Raw genomic sequence first — 7,986 nt, forward strand, 5'->3', positions numbered from 1 at the left:
GCTGGGGCAGGTGGTTGGGGCTCGGGGTTGGGGCACCGACTTACCTCTGGCGGCTCCCTGACAGCGGCACAGCGGGGGGGCTAAGGCAGGCTTCCTGCCTGTCCTGACTCCGCGCTGCGCCCCGAAAGTGGCCAGCAGGTCCAGCTCCTAGGCAGAGGGGCAGCAGGCAGCTCTGCGCGGTGCTCTCGCCCGCAAGCACCGCCCCTGCAGCTCCCATTGGCCACAGTTCCCGGCCAATGGGAGTGTGAAGCCGGTGCTAGGGGCAGGGCAGCACGCGGAGCCCCCATGGACACCCCCACCACGCCTAGGAGCCAGACCTGCTGGCTGCTTCCGGGGTGCAGCACGGAGCCAGGACAGGTAGGGACTAGTCTGCCTTAGCTCTGCAGCACCACCAACCGGACTGGAGACGCCAGCGGGTCGAGTGTTCCGCTCGAAAACCAGACATCTGGTCACCCTACAGCCATGTGCTCACAGACTGGCTTCCTGGTGCCTCCTCCAAACTCTTCCCTCCTGCATCCTTTGCTCCTCCATCCAAGTTTCATGCAGGTTGCTACATTTTTCCTTTTAACAGTTCTTATTTTTGTGTCTTTTGTGCAAGCATTTGCTCACCTTCTGGGGCCAGAGGTTACTCGTACATAGCCCACCCTCCTAGCCTGGCCTTTACCACTAGCCCATTGCCGTCTGTTAGTTCTCATATTCCATCAAGTATGCCGGTTTCCAAACCAGTTTCCCACTACTTGTTTGTGTTGCTGATTTTAGTGCAGGACCCAGTTCTGACCTTCATTCTGTTGGGTGGCATCCTGTTGGTCTTCGGTGTTACTCAGATACCTTGTTTTCTTCTGACTCTCCTACATCAGGCCAACTCATGGCTGAGGCTCTTTCTAAGTCCCTCTGGTCCTGTCATTGGCCTGTCTGTCCAGATGCACCAGCTCTCCGCTGCTGTTCTACAGTTGTGTTTGGTTTTATCTTCACCACTGTCCTGAGTCTGTAGCTACTTCATGTGACCTGTATTCCATTGCAGCTTGGACAGTTGCATTTTGCCATTGCTATTTATTTACTAGACCCAGACCTGCTCACCTGTGCATATTGGCCTCAGGTTCTTGGCTCCTTGCAGGCTGCCTGATTATCTGGGCATTCTGTTAACCACTTCTTTGTCCTGTCCATTATCTCTCTGCTGGGCTGCAGCAGACTACCGCTCATGGAAAGCAGATGTCTTAGCCCTGGGAGGATATTTTGCAATAGTTCAGCATTGCCAGGGAGGGATTCCTTCCTGTCTACATTGCCTTTGCCATCAGCCTCTTGTCCACAACTTCACTGCTGACTCTGCCTTTCTGTTGGTTTGTGTGGATAGTCAGGGGAAAATATTGCATTAAGCCTAATATTCTGCTCCTGGCACCAGTTTAGGAATTGCCACAGTCTGGTATCATGATCCTAGAGTATCTCTCAACATCTCCTTCTGCTACAATAAGAACGTCATTAGCTACAATCTTGATGATTGGGAGGTTCCTCTCGTGTCTGGTTCAGTTTACATTGGAACACCTCTGGAGCTGGACCAATGCCCATAAACAATCATACCCAGCAGTACTTGCCAAAAGGGGCAGCAAAAGTTGTCAGGTGGCTGAATGGCTCATCTAGCTCAATATTCCAAAACCCATTCTTGGTATCACAAACAGTGAACACTTCTTCCCTGGATAACTTGGGTAATGTGTCCTCAGATATTGGTAATGGGTAGTGACACATCCTCACTTTAGCTGAAAGTTTTCTCACCCTTACTAGACTGCTGATACACTCTGCTAATTTCAGTCGGATAATGATGCGTCGTCTTTGCAGGCTTTGGCAGTTCTTTCTTCTGTGGTTCCACCACAGATAATGGAACTCTTTATTTAGGTAAACTCATGGGCTGCATGGAGAGGTCTGAGAGGGGGTGTCTATTTCTAACTTCATTTTGCCCTGTATATGTCCGTCTCCTTGAAATATGTCCTTGTATTCTGTTAGAGGTTTGGATAAGGCCCACAATGAATGTTCTCCCTCCTCTCTCAAGTTGAGGATGTTCTGGTGTTGTATTGCAATCACATCCATGGCTTGCACTGCTCTGCTGTCCATAGTGGTGATGCTTCTCTGTATCAACTATTACAAATTCCAAGCAATAACACTTCTTATTTTGTGGGTTTCTTATTGACAGCCTACATTTGCACACTGGTTTTATTGTGTATCACCAGCACTTGGTAACTTTTCTCCAGTCTAATGTTGCTACTTATCATTGCAGCTGGCTCCACAATCCAGCTGGAATTGAATTGGTCTTTGATCTAATAGCATAGCTGCAAGTATGATAAAACTTCTTTTGCAGAATGTCTATGCTCAGCGTCTTCGGATCTGCTAAAGTCACACTGCAGATATCCTCCTCTTCATTAGAAGTCTCTGCTTTTTTTTTTTCTTCCTGGGTAGCTGCAGCATTGTGATAAATGAGTTCTCTTTCTCACACCCCTTGCACCATTGCCTTTAGGCTGCACATTTTTCTTTGTCATTTATGTACGTACATTGGGCCGTGATGTCCGTATTCTATGTCAGTCAGTCTCAGCTTCCTGGGTTCCTTTAGCTTGAGCCTGTGTATTAGTTCTGTATTGTTTTGAATCTTTGCCTGCACAGTTCAACTGACCTTGCAATTTGGAGGCATTTCTCTTGGGTTAGATCTGTTTCAACAATTGCTATTGTGAGCTGAATAACATGTTGCACAAACGATCCTGTCTTTAATTAGGGAAACTTTAATATCTCTAAAGGTACGTGTGGATGCTCTGTAATGTATATATTCTCTTTTCTGCTTCTTGGTGTTGGGTAAAAAACCCAGTATCTCTGTACAGTCTCATTTTGTCTGGGGTAACAATACTCATTAGACATTTTTATCAGCTATTCCAGTATTTTGGGCATTATTCCTGGCCATAGCATCTCACTCATTCATTTATCCTTTTCCCCCAGTAAGATAGTAAAAATCTTTATCTTCATTTTCTCGTCTTTATCCCCTATGGTCAACTATGTATACAGAATCAGTTCTTGCATCCACTGTTTACATGATTGTGCCAAGCTTTATGTGTGGAAATCCAGCATTCCTGGTGGTTTGAGCTCCTTCATGCTTCCTGTTTCCTGTATTTCTAGGTGCTGTTCTGTTTGCTGTGCGTTTCCCTAGACTGATTGCTGTCACCATGTTTCACATACCTTGTGCTGGGTAATAACATTAGAGGACTCCATGTTTCTAAAACTAAACTAGTTCTTTATTAAGATAACTATTTACAGATGTGCTATAATTGCAGCTAGCATTCTAGCCATGTGCACAGACTGACTTCCTGGTGCCTCTTCCCTCCTGCATCCTGTGCTCCTCCCTCCAAGTTCTATGCAGGTTGCTTCACTCTCACATACAGCTAGTAGTAGAGGGAATTTTGAATGGTATTTTTCATTTAAAATAATGAGGATTCCATTTCTTTTAGTGGGGGTTGGTCAAGACTTGGTCCAGTAGGCCCAGTCAGTCACTTACACTGATTGTTCACCTACAGGCCAGGACTTCTGGCTACAATATCCAGCAGCTCTATAACAACAAATTTCTACTAATTGTACCTTCATATTACTGTAATAAAAGACGGGGGGAAATTGCATTGTTTTTCAAAAATAATGTAATGATCTTGACAATTACCTCAATCTGTAATAAAATAATAGTACAGCTAACAGAAAACTGTAAACATCTTGATCCCAAAATTGGAAGTAATAAGAACCACCGATTTATAAAAAAAAATGCCATTAGTAAATCACGTAGGTGCAATGAATCAGGAAATTTTAGTTGAACAATTAAGTGAATATGAGTCTGGATTGAAAACTGGCTGAAGGACATTAAGAAATGGGTAATGATAAATAGCAATGTATTGAGGTGAGTGGGAGCTGACTAGTGGGATGCTGCCGGAATAGGAGTTATGTCCGGTCTTATATAACATCATCTTAAACTCCCCCCTTCCAGATCATCAAACAGCATGTTAATGAAATTAACAGATGATACTAAATAGAGGACTGCTGCAAACACCATTGAAATGAGAGAGACAGGAAATAACAAAGGGAGTGAGCCTTGACAAATGCAAGATAATACAGCTGGAGGAGAATGATTCAAAATGCAGATTTTTTTTCTTCATGGGAGGGGGACGTTTGGACTGTGGTAGTATCTGAGTAGACTAGAGCAATGTTTTTCAAAGTTTGGGTTGCGACCTAGTACTGGGTCGTGGCATGTCAGGCACTGAGTCGCTCTGGTCAGCACTGCCGCCCGAGACTTCTAAAGTCCCATCAGTGGTGCTGCCTAGCTAAGGCAGGCTAGTGCCTACCTGTTCTGACACCGTGCTGCGCTCCGGAAGCGGCCGGCAGCAGGTCCGGCTTCTAGGCAGGGGGGCCACAGGGCTCTACACGCTGCCCCCGCCCCGAGCACCAGCTCCGCACTCCCATTGGCCGGTTCCCAGCCAGTGGGATGGGGCGGGGGCGTTCTTGCTTTCGCGCCTCTGCCTAGGAGCCAGACCTGCTGCTGGCTGCTTCAGGCACAGCACGGTCCGCGGGGCCAGGACAGGCGGGAAGCCTGCCTCTGCACCCCAGCTGCGCCGCTGACCGGGAGCCACCAGAAGTAAATCCATGCCCCAACCCCATGCCCCTGCCCCAGCCCTGAGCCCCTCCCCCAAATCCGGAACCCCTTCCTGCACCCCAAACCTCTCTTCCCCAGCCCAGATCCCTGACCCCCTCCCACACCCCAAACCCCTGCCCCAGCCCTGAGCCCCCCTAAACCCAGAACTCTTCCTGCACCCCTCATCCCCGGCCCCACCCCAGAGCCTGCACCCCCAGCTGAGAGTCCTGACCCCCTCCTGCACCCCAGCCCAGAGCCCCCTCCCACACCCTGAAGCCCTCATTCCTGGCCCCGCACCCCAGCCATGAGCCCCTCCCACACCTCAAACTCCTCATCCCCAGCTCCATTGGGTCACGGGCATCAACCATTTTCTTTAACTGGGTCCCCAGAAAGAAAGTTTGAAAACCACTGGACTAGAGCTTGTCAATGGCAACTTGAGATATGAGTTTGCATTCTGATGTGGCAGCAGCAAAAGCAGATGCAATTTTGGGCTGCCTTTGCAAAAGCATTGCTCCTGACTAGATGGGTTAAGTGAGACCTACTCTGGAATGTTGTATATTTTACACCTCAGCCCCAGAAAAGTGACAAAAGTAATTATTGTGGCTCTAATCTGAAAAGTGGTGGTAAAAATGTCCCAGAGGGATCTCTTTATTAAGGCTGTTGATTAATAGCAATTAACTCGTGATCAACTCAAAAAAATTAATCATGATTAATCACAGTTTTAATCACACTGTTAAACAATAGAATACAAATTGTAATTTATTAAATATTTTGGATGTTTTTCTACATTTTCAAATATATGGATTTCAGTTACAACACAGAATACAAAGTGTACAGTACACACATTATATTATTTTTATTACAAATATTTGCACTGTAAAAATGATAAACAAAAGAAATAGTATTTTTCAATTCAACTCATACAAGTACCAAAGTGCAATCTCTTTATCGTGAAAGCGCAACTCACAAATGTAGATTTTTTTTGTTTTGTTACATAACTGCACTCAAAAACAAAACAGTGTAATACTTTGGAGCCTACAAGTCCACTCAGTCCTACTCTTGTTCAGCCAATTGCTAAGAGAAACAAGTTTGTTTACATTTACGGAAGATAATGCTGCCCACTTCTTATTTACGTCACCTGAAAGTGAGAACAGACGTTCACATGGCACTTTTGTAGCCAGCATTTCAAGGTTTTTACGTACCAGATATGCTAAACATTCGTATGCCACTTCATGCTTTGGCCACCATTCCAGAGGACTTGCTTCCATGTTGATGCTCGTTAAAAAAATAATGCATTAATTAAATTTGTGACTGAACTCCTTGTGGGGAGAATTGTATGTCTCCTGCTCTGTGTTTTACCCACATTCTGCCATATATTTCATGTTTTGACGGTCTTGGATGATGACCCAGCACATGTTCATTTTAAGAACACTTTCACTGCAGATTTGACAAAACACAAAGAAGGTTCCAATGTGAGATTCTAAAAATAGCTACAGCACTCGACCCAAGATTTAAGAATCTGAAGTGCCTTCCAGAATCTGATTGGGATGGGGTTTGGAGCATGCTTTCAGAAGTCTTAAAAGAGCAACACTCTGATGCGGAAACTACAGAACCCGAACCACCAAAAAAGAAAATCAACCTTCTGTTGGTGGCATCTGACTAAGATGATGAAAATGAACATGCGTTGGTCTGCACTGCTTTGGGTCATTATCGAGTAGAACGCATCATTAGCATGGATGCATGTCCTCTGGAATGGTGGTTGAAGCATAAAGGTACATACAAATCTTCAGCGCATCTGGCACGTAAATATCTTGTAATGCCAGCTACAACAGTGCCATGCAAACGTCTGTTTTCACTTTCAGGTGACATTGTAAACAAGAAGCGGGCAGCATTATCTTCTGCAAATGTAAACAAACTTATTTGTCTGAGCAATTGGCTGAAGAAGAAGTAGGACAGAGTGGACTTGTAGGCTCCAAAGTATTACATTGTTTTATTTTTGAATGGTTATTTTTTTATAATTCTACATTTGTAAGTTCAACTTTCATGATAAAGAGATGGCACTACAATACTGGTATAAAGTGAATTGAAAAATACTATTTCTTTTATTTTAACAGTGCAAATATTTATAATAAAAAATAAATATAAAGTGAGCACTGTACACTTTGTATTCTGTGTTGTAATTGAAATCAATATGTTTGAAAATGTGGAAAACATCCACAAATATTTATATAAAAGTATGCTATTATTGTTTAACAGTGCAATTAATCGTGATTAATTTTTTTAATCATGTGATTTATTGTGATTACTTTTTTAAATCTCTTGACAGCCCTAATATTTGTTAGCACTTAATGTTGATATCAAATGTACTCCATTTATAAGTAAAAAAGTGTTCCTTTCTATTCGCCATCTGCAAATTTAGCTGGACTCTGAAAGTCAAGCTGGGTTGTTTCCTTCTTGGGCATCATTACCAGTTATTTAAAAAAGTTCTGGCCACATTCTACTGTTACACCTATCTCAAAGTCTGCCCTTTATTAAACCTTGTTCAGCCTATTCTGTTCAAAGGGTTGATATAACAGATGTTAGTTTAGAATATCCACTTGAATTCTTCAAATTGAAAGCTTTCTTTCCCAAACTTCTCCCCACACTTAATATCAGACTTATGTATACTTGAATTGCCCAAAATGCTGGACTGCTAGAAATGACTTTTTTTTCTCTAAAATAACATAGTCCTAACATAGTGAATGCTAATGGGAAGGGGGTAGGTTTAGCAGATAAAATTAAAAAAGAACAAGTTAAAAATCACTTAGAAAAGTTAGATGCATGCAAGTCACCAGGGCCTGATGAAATGCATCCTAGAATACTCAAGGAGCTAATAGAGGAGGTATCTGAGCCTCTAGCTATTATCTTTGGAAAATCATGGGAGACGGGAGAGATTCCAGAAGACTGGAAAAGGGCAAATATAGTGCCCATCTATAAAAAGGGAAATAAAAACAATCCAGGAAACTACAGACCAGTTAGTTTAACTTCTGTGCCAGGGAAGATAATGGAGCAAGTAATTAAGGAAATCATCTGCAAACACTTGGAAGGTGGTAAGGCGATAGGGAACAGCCAGCATGGATTTGTGAAGAACAAATCATGTCAAACCAATCTGATAGCTTTCTTTGATAGGATAACGAGCCTTGTGGATAAGGGTGAAGCTGTGGATGTGGTATACCTAGACTTTAGTAAGGCATTTGATACAGTCTCGCATGATATTCTTATCGATAAACTAGGCAAATACAATTTAGATGGGGCTACTATAAGGTGGGTGCATAACTGGCTGGATAACCGTACTCAGAGAGTTG

The sequence above is a fragment of the Chrysemys picta genome, chromosome 6, assembly GCF_011386835.1.
Source record: "Chrysemys picta bellii isolate R12L10 chromosome 6, ASM1138683v2, whole genome shotgun sequence".
NCBI classification, from domain to species: Eukaryota; Metazoa; Chordata; order Testudines; family Emydidae; genus Chrysemys; species Chrysemys picta.